Below are 14,108 nucleotides of genomic sequence, written 5' to 3'. Positions count from 1 at the left end.
CAGTTTGTGCACAAGTATGTCTTCTTTGTAAGGATTGCCAGGAAAAAGTCTCTGGCAGCAGAGTTTAGGATTGCTAAATCAATCTAAATAAATTGAGGCTTCTCTTTTATCCAGGTGACACACAGGTGAAGCTGTTGGTTATAATACAAAGCCCAACATTTAGTGAAAATCAAACAGCACAGCAGGTAAAACACCTCGTGCCAACTGTGAACCATGAGGTACGAAAGGTAATGATTTTGGATTGTTGATTTCGACATTAACTAATCAGTTAATCTATGTATTCTATAATCATATAAGTGATCATCTGTCTTACATCTAAAGATTGTCAGAAAAGCATCATGCAACGAGAATCCCAAGTACAGTAGCAAATCTATAACAGAATGCCTGAAAATAAGACTCAAGGTGCTGCAACAGTGCAACCAAAGTGGGACTTTAAAAGAGCTGTGCATAAACAAATAACCAAACATGACCAAAGACAAATAAGGCAGTCTTCTTCCATAATGATACAAGACACAAATAAGATTATGCAAATAATCATTTAGGGTATTGATGCTGGGGCAGAGCTGTCAACTGATCACCACCTGGTGAGATGGCTCAGATGTTGGGGGAGGAAGCTGGTCAGATCTGGCAGGCCCAAACTTGTTGTGAGGGTCTGCTGGGAACGTCTGGCAGAGTCCCCCATCAGAGCGAGCTTCAATTCCTACCTTCAGCAGAGCTTCAACCATGTCCCGAGTGAGGCGGGGGACATTGAGTCCGAGTGGGCTGTGTTGCATGCCTTTATTGTTGAGGTGGTCAGCCAGAGCTGTGGCCATAAGGTCATTGTTGCCTGTTATGGTGGTAATCCCAGAACTCGTTGGTGGACACCAGCAGTGAGGCATGCTGTCAAGCTAAAGAAGGTGTCCTATCAGGCCTTCTTGGCCTGTGAGACTCTGGAGGCAGCTGATAGGTACCGACAGGCTAAGCGGCTTGCGGCCAAGGCAAAAACTCTGGCGTGGAAGGAGTTCGGTGTGGCCATGGAAAAAGACTACCGGACGGCTTCGAGGCAATTCTGGTCCGCCATCCGGTGGCTCAGAAAGGGGAAGCAGTGCTCTGTCAATACTGTGTACAATGGAAATGGGGAGCTGCTGACCTTAACTCGGGACTTTGTGGGTCGGTGGGAGGAATACTTCGAAGACCACCTCAATCCTACCAACATGTCTTCCGATGAGGAAGCAGAGCTGTGGGGTTCAGGGGTGTACTGTCCTGTCTCTGGGGCTGAAGTCGCTAAGGTGGTTAAAAAGCTCCTTGGCGGCAAGGCACCATGGGTGAATGAGATCCACTGGAGTTCCTTAAGGCTCTGGATGTTGTGGGGCTGTCCTGGCTGACAGCACTGCATGGACAACGGGGACAGGGCCTCTGGACTGGAAGACTGGGGTGGTGGCCCCCCTTTTTAAGAAGTTCCAATTTTAGGGGAATCACACTCCTCAGCGTCCCTGGTAAGGTCTATTTGGGGGTCCTGGAGAGGAGGGTTCGTCAGATAGTCGAATCTCGAATTGAGGAGGAGCAGTGTGGTTTTCGTCCTGGAACAGTGGACCAGCTCGATACCCTCTTTGGGGACCTGGAGGGGGCATGGGAGTTTACCCAACCAGTCTACATGTGCGTTGTGGCCCTTGAGAAGCCGTTCAACTGTGTCCCCCTGGGGCTCTTGTGGGGAGATACTCTGTGAGTATGGGGTATCAGAGCCCCTTGTACGAGCTGTCCGGTCCCTGTACAACAGGTGTCAGAGCTTGGTCCGCATTGCCGGTAGTAAGTCGGGTTCGTTTCCAGTGAAGGTTGGAGTCCCCCAAGGCTGCCCTTTATCACTGATCCTGTTCATTACTTATATGTACAGAATTTCTAGGCACAGCCAAGGAGTTGAGGGGATCTTGCTTGGTGGCCTCAGGATTGGGTCCCTGCTTTCTTGTGGATGACATGGTCCTGTTGGCTTCATCTGGCAGGGATCTCCAAATCTGAGACCATGGTCCTCAGCCAGAATAGGGTGGATTGTCCTCTCCAGGTTGGGAGTGAGGTCCTGCCTCAAGTGGAGGAGTTTAAATATCTCAGGGTCTTTTTCACGAGTGAGGGAAGGATGGAGCGTGAGATCGACAGATGGATCGGTGCAGCGTCTGCAGTAATGCAGACTCTGCGCCGGTCTATAGCGGTGAAGAAGGAGCTGAGCCAGAAGGCGAAGCTCTCGATTTACCAGTCGATCTACGTTCCTACCCTCACCTATGGTCATGAGCTGTGGGTCATGACCAAAAGAACAAGATCTTGTATACAGGCGGGTGAAATAAGTTTCCTCCGCAGGGTGGCTGGGCTCTCCCTTAGAGATAGGGTGAGGAGCTCGGTCATCCGGGAGGGGCTCAGAGTGGAGCCGCTGCTCCTCCGCATCAAGAGGAACCAGTTGAGGTGGCTCGGCATCTGGTTAGGATGACTCCTGGACGCCTCCCTGGTGAGGTGTTCCGGGCACCTCCCTCTGGGAGGAGGCCCCAGGGAAGACCCAGGACACGCTGGAGGGATTATATCTCTCGGCTGGCCTGGGAACACCTTGGGATCCCCACGCAGAGTTGGCAAATGTGGCTGGGGAGAGGAAAGTCTGGGCTTCCCTGCTTAGGCTTCTGTGACCGCGACCCGACCCCAGATAAGCGGCAGAAAATGGATGGATGGATGGTATTGATGCTCTTAAGCCTGTAACATACTCTGCAAAATCAAGAACTTTTTTCTTGTTCTTGAGTCAGGCAGACGTGGGTGGGAACATCTTGCAGCTTGTTGCAGAACTGTCTTTTTATGGGGCTCCAAGTAGTTTTGTGTAATTGGTTGGACATTTGAGGTGAGTGTGGTTAACACAGACAAGTGGGAAGCGTAAAGTTCTTTCTCCCAAATTGATACTGATGTGAGGTTGAACACATAGCTTTGACAGCTGATTGATGTGGTCAAAGTGGTACATAAGGACAAGGACACTGCTGTATGCAAAACCCTCACCCTGACATGGTTTCTTGTTTCATATGACATCACTCGGTCAATTGTTCATTGCACACAAAAAACCCATCAACATTTACTTTATTTGATACTCCCTTATGCTGTCAGCAATAGCTTATTTTCATTTTCACAACTGTGGAATAACGTCCTGGACCTAAACTACATGAAAAGGTTCCTTCAATAAAAACTAGCTGGTTAAAGTAAAGAATGATATTCTCATGATGTCTACCACGTGTTACAAATCTCTTTTTATGGTTTTTTTAGGTGATGTAGGTAACCTAATCCCACAAGTACACATGGCATGATGCTCAAAATTAAACAATTAAACATGGTGCACTAATTGAATGCAAATAACCTTCTACTTTCTCGCTGATGCCTTGCTGTTTTAGCTCGTTATTACTACTACCAAAGCCGTGGAAAGTCACAAATGTGAAAACGTCAACACCTTTCACAATCAGGTGACGACATATAAAGCTAGACATATTTTTGTTTTGTTATTTTCGCAGATAAGTTAACAAGCATGCCTTCCATGGATTTTGTACCAAGCAACTATTAATAGCTAATGTCATTGAGATCAATTCTGTGATGAGAGGGAGGACATCAACCCCCCCCACCCCACTTTACAAATCAGCTGAATTAAATTATGAAGCACAAGGAAAACCCCCGTAAAATACAGCTGAGAGAAGTGCACAGTCAGCTATGACTTCTGTAAAGAGTAACAGCAGCTGAAAAAATATTGCAATGGAGCTTTTCCACTGTAGGCTGACTAATGAATTAGCGTCTTTACCGTTTTATATTGCAAGTAAGAGGACATTATCTGACTTAGGGCTGGTAGTCCAGCAACCACTTTATGCTTCCATTTGTTTCTAACATAATGCCAAAAAAAACTTCACTTGCCTGTCCAGCAGAAAGCTGCAACCCTTGCATCAGTTCTGAAGTCCCGCTCCTTCATGAATTGTCTCCATCTGGTAAATACCAATGTAGATTCTCGTTTTTGCTCGGTTATTATTTCTTTTTCTTTTCTTAGCTATTTGTTCCCTCCCTCTGGAGGAGCAAAGCATTTCAGAGGAAAAGTGGAATGATCCATGGTGATCTTTGCTTGTTTTTCTCCTCCAAAAAAACAGGATTTCACAGCTAAGACGCGTAAGGCTAACAAGGGTAACTTTTAGTATTCAAAGATGGCGATGCAACATTGCAGCCTTTTAGTTGGGTGCACTGCCACCTATGTATTTATAAACTCATTCTAAACCACAAGAACACGTTCATTTAGATGCAATTGTGATTACACTGATTAAAATACATATTTATGAAGGCTATACTTGATTTTTCCTCATAAACAGCCAAATAGGTTACACACTTTACTTTTTGTACTGATTGCATCGAGTCATTAGTTCGATCCAATCCCCCAATTCCTGTCATTCAACTGGAATAAACTTGTTCTGAAAATTCACCAAATGTTGCATAACACTGGAATCATCAGATCCATTTCTGAACACTGATAGACTACATCACCAGTATTTAACTGTTTTTCTCATTATTGCATCAATCTGTGTGTAGTGTCATGTCTGAAGTTTGCTCATCTGAAATAAATCCCTTATTTCTTCAGAAACAACATCTTCCACCAAAAAATCTGATTGTATATAGAAATAGTTCTCTGAGTTTATAAATGCTGAGATAAGAGCTTTATCACTCACATCTGGGATCTTTCAACTCTCAAGCTCCCTTTTGAGTGTCATCCTTTATCATGTGATTTTTTTTATGTTGTTTCTTTGACATGCAACAGTAGTTGCATCAGCAGAAACGTTGTCCACGGCAGTAACACTGTTTTAACTCTCTCTCTTTTTATTTATATCCTGGATAGGCAGGTGCATGCTAGTGTACACATAAACACACTTCCTTGATGTTGAACTTTCTCTTTTTTTTTTTTTCTTTTGTCTTGTGTCTGAACAAGTGTGTGCATTTACTCAAGTAAGGAGAAAAGGGCAGAAAGCCTTTTTCAAAAATGATGTTATCTGATGAAGAGATGTGTCAGTTTCTAACACTGTGAGAATAAACACAGTTCTGTAGATCAGATATAGGAGAAATTTGTCACGTGGGTTTGCCTGGTTTGTTCCACAATTAAAGTTTAAACACTACATTTAAGTTGTTCAGTTCTGTTTCTCCTTACATATCAAATGGGAAATATAACTAAATATATATTGCCACAGGTGTCCTCATCTGATATATATCTACGAGCTTTCATTGTATTCTCTGCATTCATGTAGTGAAACTAAGTGAAACTGATGCAAAAAATAACTTGATTGTTTCACTTTTCTCCTTCCTTTCTGTTTCTCCCTTGTTGTTTAAAGAAGAAAAACACCAATCTGACAATGGACACTAACACCTTTCATCACCACCTCCACTCTTCATGCAGCAACAGCATTGTGGCCGGATACCATGAGTAGGTACTGTAAACACCACTGCCTTTCTCTCCCTCTCTCCAACACAATAACGTCCAATAACACTGAGGCATGCAAGTTTGTGGCTGCCATATGCCAAACATGGGGTGGATAAATTGCTGGAGAGGGAAGAATGAATAAAGTAGAAAATGAGGCTTCTTGCATTATATCACTCATGAATGATTCTCTGAAATTTTGGAAGGCAAACAACATTTTTTTATGTTCTTCACAACTTTGTTTTGCATTATGTTGGCTAATTCGGATTTATTTGCCATCTAGTTGGTCAAAGCTGCTTGTCAAACTACTTTTCATGTCAGTGCTGCAAGTTACTTAAACATGGCCTTACCCTGTCAGCGTTGAGTGCATCTCCCTCTCTGTACACTATCCTGCACACTGCAAACAAGTCTGGACAGCTTTGTATCTCATCCCTCTTTGGATAAACACAGGCAGGAAATGAATGTGGTTTTACAATGATTCACTCCATACTGGAAGCATTTTTTTTGTCTAAGAAATCCATTCAAAGCAGCTTTGACTTCACATGTTTACTATTTTCTCTTGCTTTGAGAGATATGTATCTTTTCATTTGGCTGTTTCCTACCTCTGAAGTTCACCTTACAGGGGACAATTTCATTTTTGCTCGATATCTTAGGTAGTTGTGTCTGACTCTTATAAACTTTTCTCTTTGCATGAGCATTCTTTTCTATAGTTTCTCTGTAGTGTCTATAAACAATTTCACATTCACTTTCCATGTCTTTCTTTTAGTCTTTTAGTTGTTGTTATTGTTATTTTAATCTTATCATTTGTCATTTCTCTCTCTAGTTTCTTCATAATACCACATTTACACACGTCTCTCTTCTGCTCCGCTATCTTTATTAGTCAAAAGCTGAAATGCCTGAGGCCAAAGCTTAAACCATGAAGTACAGCTGGTTAGAAACTGTCGGCCAGAGTAATGAGCTTTACCTTTAGCTGAACCATAAAGGCTGGTTCCTGCCCATGGGCATTCCTGCTCTGAAGTGAGGATAACACACAAGCAAATAAAGGCACATGTATGCTTGATGCCTCATCTCCTTGCTTGTAACAACTATTACTACTTCAGACCCTTTAAATGCTTCCTCTCCTCGTGAGCCGACTCAGAAACCAAGTTGTCATTACTGTGTAGAGTAATATGCTGATCAGCATAATTTGGGCAGTCCTTAAATATTACATCTTTATTAAATTTCTAAGTCTGACCTCTTCAGAGAAGCTCTGCTTAAGTCAGATCCCCCACGGAGTTATATCTGGTCCAAAAGTTGAGCTAAAATCAATTTAAAAGTTTGAAGATCAATTGATGGACTTTGTCCGGAATGAAAGGATGATTTCATGCCCCAAGGTCACAGATTCTATTTTGGTATTTCACATTTTGTCCTTAAGTCTTGTTCAGTTCAGAACCAAAGTCTTTTGGATGAGAAGTTTGGCATCTTCAAGAACTAATAAGTAGAAGTCTTGGTAACTTTAGTCAGGCTGTCATGATTAACATGATCTCAGTGATGGCCAATCTAAGTTTTACTTGTCTCTCTCCTGTCTGCTGTTAATGCCTAAAAATGTTTTTCTCGTGTCTTAGTAGATTGCATAATCATGAGTCTTTGTAAAATATGCATTCTGTTCAAATATTTGGTTTTGCAGAGAAATGCTGCATTATACAGTTTATTTGGATTTTTAAATGGTGTAAAAAAAATACACAGATCTTACTTTCGAGCCGGCAAAGCTGCAGGAAGCAAAAGTTTATAAATGTGCAAAGTGGCACATGGAAATTTGTGCTGTGCAACAAGAAAATTCATTCATTCATTCATTCATTTTCCAAACCGCTTATTCCAATTCAGGGTTGCGGGGAAGCTGGAGCCTATCCCAGCTGGCTTTGGGCGACAGGCAGAGTACACCCTGGACAGTTCGCCAGTCCATCGCAGGGCCACACAGAGAGACGAACAACCACGCACGCTCACACTCATTCCTAGGGGCAATTTAGAGTAACCAATTAACCTAACATGCATGTGTTTGGATGGTGGGAGGAAGCCGGAGAGAACCCACGCATACACGGGGAGAACATGCAAACTCCACACAGAAAGGCCACTGACCAAACCAGCCAAGGATCGAACCAGCGACCTTCTTGCTGTGAGGCCACAGTGCTAACCACTGTGCCAACAAGAAAATTGTAAAGTTTAAAAAAAAAAAAAAAAAAAAAAAAAAAAAAAAAAAAAAAAAAATTAAAAGCTAGAAATAAACACTGTCAAAAGCATTGAAAAAAAGGAGTAGCACCAAGTCCAGAAAGTCACTGGTTGAGAAAGTCAAAGTGTGCAATTTTAATCTGTTCATCCACATGAGACATTGTAACCTGATGTCCTTAAAGGGGTGCAATTATGATATTGCTATTATGGTATTTCAAGTTTTCTGAGCTTTCTACAGTGTTTAATCCTCAGACACGTGAACGGCACAGTTTTTTTTAATCACCTAAATGTCAGGAACGGGCAGTGGAGATGATGAAGGAGTGGACCCAAACGCAGAGACGAGGGAACAGAGATGCAGGTTCAAGACCAATTTATTTTCCTCAGAGGAACCCAGGGAACTAAGAACAAACTAACTAGGTAACAAACACAATGAAATGATCCAGCAACCAAGGAGTGAAACTGAGTGGTATAAATACACAGGAAAACCAAACAAGAAACAGGTGAACGGAATGAACTGAAACAAGACCAGGTGAACTCAATGAACAGGAAATCAATGAAGCTAAACAAGAACCAAGGGAACTAAACAGGAAAAGCTACAAAATAAAACAGGAAACCAGAAACTGAGGCACCGAACAAAACCACATCATGACACTAAACGCATGTTTGAGTTTGAGTCTGAGTTCCAGCACTCTCTCCGTTCGGTTTCCATAGCAACGAAAAACGAGTTGTTTTAGAGAGTTTTTTCTACTTCAAAATCCTTGTGACGTCCCAGGGGATAAGGTTCGATGATTGGTTACCTTCTACTGGTTAACAAGGGCATGTACAAATACATCAGGCGGGTGGAAAACGCCGGATAAAGTTATTTCTAACGATGGCTGGTGAGTTTACCAAAGAGAGACATCCTGCTGCAGTCCTTGCTGTGGGTTGCTGTTTTTCACTTTGTTTTCAGGGTCTGATTCAGGTTCCAACATGTAGGGCTGTATGCTATGTGTTGACATTGTATTTTGTTTTTTTTATAGAGATCATATTAGCCTAATCCTTCTGTTTATGAGATGTTACAATGACGGCGAAAGCAGGTGCGGTGCGCGCTCCCGATGTAGTGCAGTGGCGGGAGGCGGGGCTTAATGCGGAAGAGTCTCAATCCACTCGTTTTGCCCACAGGCTGATCTGACAGCCTACGGAGAGGGTCGGGCTGAAGTAAATAAAGCAATTTGTGACAATAACTCGATCAATCCCAGAAATAAAAATAAATTAGCCTGAAATGCACATAATAGTTCCACTTTAAAGTAAGAGATTGCTCAGAATGAAAGGTGTGGAAGATATGATATAGACAACAGTTCAACAAAAGCTGTTATCTTGTTACATTTTATGATTTTTCTCATGCTTTCTGAGAAGTTTCATTACATTTGAAGTGAATGAGCGTTGCACCAATGCCAGAAAAATATAGCAAAAGTGAAAAAGGAAAATTAGATCACATAATGGCTTTGCCTTTTTTTTTAGGGGGAAAGTCAGTTTTTCTTCGACATAATTTATTAGCAGGAAAACTATTTCTGTCATATGGAATCAGCCTCATATCACACAAAGAACATCATATAAAAATCAATATATTGCAAAAACAGTTAAGAGATTACAAACGTTTTTTTATTTTTATTTCACATAATAGCACATGCCAGACATAGTCAGTTTAAATTAAGACACCAGTACTAAAATCTACACAGAACGTGTCTATTCAAACACCCTGTCTTTATTTTAGTATAGGTATAAATCTTCAGCGTGGCGCAAACAAGCAACTTTTTTGTTAGAAGTAAACTATAAAGGCAGCAGGTGGTTTCTGAGGCCCTCTCTTTCATCTTTCACCAATAAGATTAAACTATCATAGAGACATTATCCCCATTTTCAGCCAAACATGCGCATACTCAGCTCACAAGCCCTGGGAATTGGCCATGTGTGGGTCACACAGACAAATCAATAATCCCTATTTAGTCATAATCCCATTAACAGCAACAACAGAGAGTGGCAAATGCTTCTCTTTGAGTCTCAACCGTTTTCTGTTTGCTGTGACAAAACTTTTAGACAGGAAAACTCCTGAGTGAGCAGTTGAAACCCAACATCTTGTTCTTCAGCTTTTTACTAACGTTGCTGTACTTAAGTAAACCAGTAAAAAGGCCTGTGAGTAAAATACAGTATATTTTGCCTTTACAGCCCTGTTTGTTGCCTAGACAGCTTGTTCTAATTACTGCACTCAAACCAAGGTGAACAAGACTTGCTTGTGCGTTGGTTCGGAGGGGGAGATGCCAGATGCTTTTCATTAGATAAGATGAGCAGCAGCAACCATCCTGTGTAATTTATCTGTTTTTGTGTCGGGGTAAATAAGGAAGAAGTTTAGGCTTTTTCCAGTGGTGAACTCTGTATTTGAGTACGAATGAGGTTACTTGTGTTTATAAGGGTATCAAAGCCTCACAAGTAGCTATTACTAGTCCAGTTAGCTGAGAGGACTAAAATATGGCACATTTGGAAGTCTTTATTTTGCAACTTTACTTTCAGCTGAAGCTGCAAGAGGCCAACAAATGTTCTCTGAGAAACCAGGACATCTGTTGTCTGTGAGAAGAGAACACCAGGAGGAAAGCGGGCATTGCGGGGTCCCTACAGTCCTGTCAACAACAACAGTGGCTATAACACTAAGTAACTGGTAAGAATCCTCTGTGTGAGCAAGAGGGGTGTCTGCGTGGCAAGCCAAAGAGGAAGGGAGACAGGCCACCTCATTCCCACAGAATAAGGAAAGAAAAACAGAAGAAAAAAAAAACAGCGACCAAAATACAGAAAGGGACAAGAGTACTGGCTGTTAACCCCCCACCCCAACACACACACACACACCCCTCCTTTCTTTCCCTCTGTAGCCCTTCCAGACCCAGACTCCAGACTAGCTTCATCCTTGTAATTTAGATTAATTTCTTCCACATTTTCCTCGGGGATTAGGCTGTACACCCCACACCCCTACCCTCACCCCTCCTACTCAAAACACGCACACACATGTGCACATACACACTTTTAGTGTCCTACCCCCCTAACCATAGTTTCTTATAATACTCTCATTACTGAACCACGTTCCCCTCACATCTTTGTCCACACCCCACCCCACCTCACCTCCTAGCTTCACAAACACAGAGAAATGTAAAAGCTCTTTGCTCAGATCAGTGTTAATGCTCTTGTGTCACTGAATGACTCCACTGATTAGAAGATCAAAACAATTCAGTTCACTCCTAATTTTTTTTTTTTTTTTTGGTGCTGCGTTACTGCTGCTGTCACCATTACAGCCAGCTCAGCAGCAGTTATTGCTGTTTACAAATCCTGCTTCCACATGTATTTTTAGGTATCATACTGAGCTACCTTTTAAATGGGAAACTTTGAATTGGCTTGTTATGTAACAATAAAGAAACATTTTTATTTCTTTTTTGTCGAACCCCTCTTCCCTCACATATTGGGCAGAGGTAATGAAACAGTTGTTGCAATACCATGCTGACCATTTTACCAGTTTGTGTGGCAGGTAGTATCCTTGTGACACAATCAAATTTGTTATGTCTTGTGATGCTAATGATTATCACAGTGAGTAAATACTCGCTGATGAGATTTAACTAAAGTGCATCTTTAATTCCTTCGGACATTTGCACCAACTGCTGGCATAGAGAAGTTTCAGACCAACCAAAATAAACAATGAATTTGTTTTCCTTGGCTTTCTTTGTATTATTCAAGTGCATATTCTGCTTCTCTTCAGATGTGCTCGATAACATTTCAGTTTATGTCTGTTTTGTTTTAGTCTTTTTTTTTTCTCTGTTCCCCTGTTTCCCGTTTGTCTTATGTTTATTATTGCTTCTGTGTGATGTCTGTTTCCGAAGATTTATTTATGCTTGTCAATGCTAAATATGTTCAGTCTCCTCCTTCCTTCTTTTTCTTCTGATGATGAAGAAACTTTGTCCCTTGCAACATTAACTTTAACACAGTATAAATTGTGACAAAATCTATTTTGAACCAAGTGCTGATATTTTCATAAACCTAACAGAGAAGTTACTTTCACAAGCATAACCAAGCCTAACCAAGATTATTGTAAAACAAAATTAGCAGAAATTATTATTATTATTATTATTATTATTATTATTATTATTATTATTATTATTATTATTGTTATTATTATTATTATTATTATTATTATTATAAGAATAAGAATAAAAGTGAGCCTTGGTGAAAGTCAAATCTTTTATTCCACCACCACAATGGCATTATGTAAATTTTGTCACTGTTTTAAACAAATACCACTATATTTAGTCATTTTTCAGTGAGCACACACACACACACACACACACACACACACAGATTAAAATAAAGTAAAACTTATGTTGAACAACACAAGCCAGTAGACAACATTTTGTTATGATATCTAACAAAAACTGAAGCCTGATATATGTTTTCAGACTCATGCTCAATAAAACTGCCTCAAAAAGATTTCTTTCTGAATAAAAACTTGTTTTTTGTGGGTTTTTTTTTTCTATCTCATACATTGAGGTTTACATAAAAGTTTCATAAATTGTGTCAACTGTCAAACTTCTTCAGAAACTGGCAGCAAAATAAACTGAAATAAAAAATGTATTACATTTAATTTGAAGTAAACTAGGAATGAACAAGTTCATTTGGATTTCTAATAAATGCAGTAATGCAAACATTTTAATAATGACTATTCTTGTCACTCGATCCATTATATTAACTCTAACCTTAAAAAAAGCAATTACAGAAAAAACAAATAAGAGGTAAAACTAAAATACAGCCCTGAGCCCTATTCCCAGGGGCACCTCAAATAAATATTATTTCCCATATAAATAGTAGTGTACCTAATTACCAGTATACACACAAAGACTTGTCAGAATTTATATTAAATCCAATATACAAATATTTTTCCCTTTATCCCTTTCTTCATGAAAAAGAGGCTATTAATTATGATTAATGACAAATGGACTGCGATGGACTGGCGACCTGGCCAGGGTGTACCCTGCCTTTCGCCCAAAGACTGCTGGGATAGGCTCCAGCTTCCCCATGACCCTGAACTGGATTAGGCTAATGAATGAATGAATGACAAAGTGAGAAATCTTTACAAGGTATATAACAAGCCTGTGGGTGCAATGATGATTCACTCATTCAAGACTGAACACTACTCTTTGTACAAGTCGTTGTCTTCCTTACATTCTCCTTCGCTTAATTATTCTAGTGTCTGTTTGTCGCTTGAACTCATTCACTTTGATTAAAGGCACCTCCATGGTAAACTAAATCATCACCAAAGACCTGTTTTAAAAAAAAAAAAAAAAAAAAAGTTTATTTGATCTTTACAGAGAGGGAAGCCACTTGAATTCTACTTCTACTTTACACACAAATCTAATACTGTCTTATTTGTCATTTATGACGTTGGATGTTAAGACTATGGTTTAACTCATAAAGTGGTTTTGGTGGTTGGGAACTGCAAGCAAGCAATTAGTCTGACTGCAAACGAGCCTTAATGTACAACAGATTTTAAAGACATTTGCTGATGGGAAGTGGTTGCCTGAATGGAAAAGGGTGAAAGTTAAGTGTTGAGTATCTGTGAACCTTCTGAGCAAAATTCTTTTAAATGCATAAATTCAGGTTGTGTATAAAGGTCAATGCATTGTTCACATTATTATAAGAAATTAAAATTAATGATCAGCAATAAGATAAAAACAAAACAGATGAAATATGACATGTTTTTGTCTACCCATTTTTGGTATATCTTTCTGCTTTTCGCTCAGCTTTGCTTTGTCACGTGATTTGTCATGGCCTACATAGGAAAGGTCATGCAGTCAACGCTAGCTTGAACTACAACTACAGTTGAGTGAATCTGGAGTTGACAAGTTGCCCCTTGGCATCTTAATGAGATGAAAAGATTACATTAGCATGTCAGATACAGTTTCTAATTAAATACATTTTTGACTTTTTCCTCATTTCACAAAAGAAGATGATAGTATGTAGAGAGCAAGTAAGCTCAACAAGTCTGCGCTTGTCTCCTTTTCCCAGGTGTGTCATTGGTGAATTACTCACTCTGTCTCACAGTTCAAAGTGTTTTTTACCAGTTTCCATGCTGCTACAGTCTTGGAAGAACATGACAAAGAATGACACATCCTAAGCAGATGCACTACAGACTGCCAAATTTCTGGTGGCAGGGCCAATAACATCACAACTTTTCATGCAAACAGCTTTAACTCTGCAGACTTGCTCAGTGCGGATAAATTCTGTTTGCAAAAGATGTTTAAGGCGAATGGGACTGGCATATCGCCAACACAGAAACGTTTGCAACGTGTCTGAGTGACAAGTTTTATAAAAAGAGAAGAAGGAACAGGGTGCGTAACATTCAGTCAAGTTCTCCTAACACTGACTTACTGCATCAGCCTTGTTCAGCTGCTCATCAAAGGCAGTC

The sequence above is a fragment of the Telmatherina bonti genome (assembly GCF_933228915.1).
Source record: "Telmatherina bonti genome assembly, chromosome: 6".
In the NCBI taxonomy this organism is placed as follows: domain Eukaryota; kingdom Metazoa; phylum Chordata; class Actinopteri; order Atheriniformes; family Telmatherinidae; genus Telmatherina; species Telmatherina bonti.
This window is presented reverse-complemented; position numbering follows the sequence as displayed.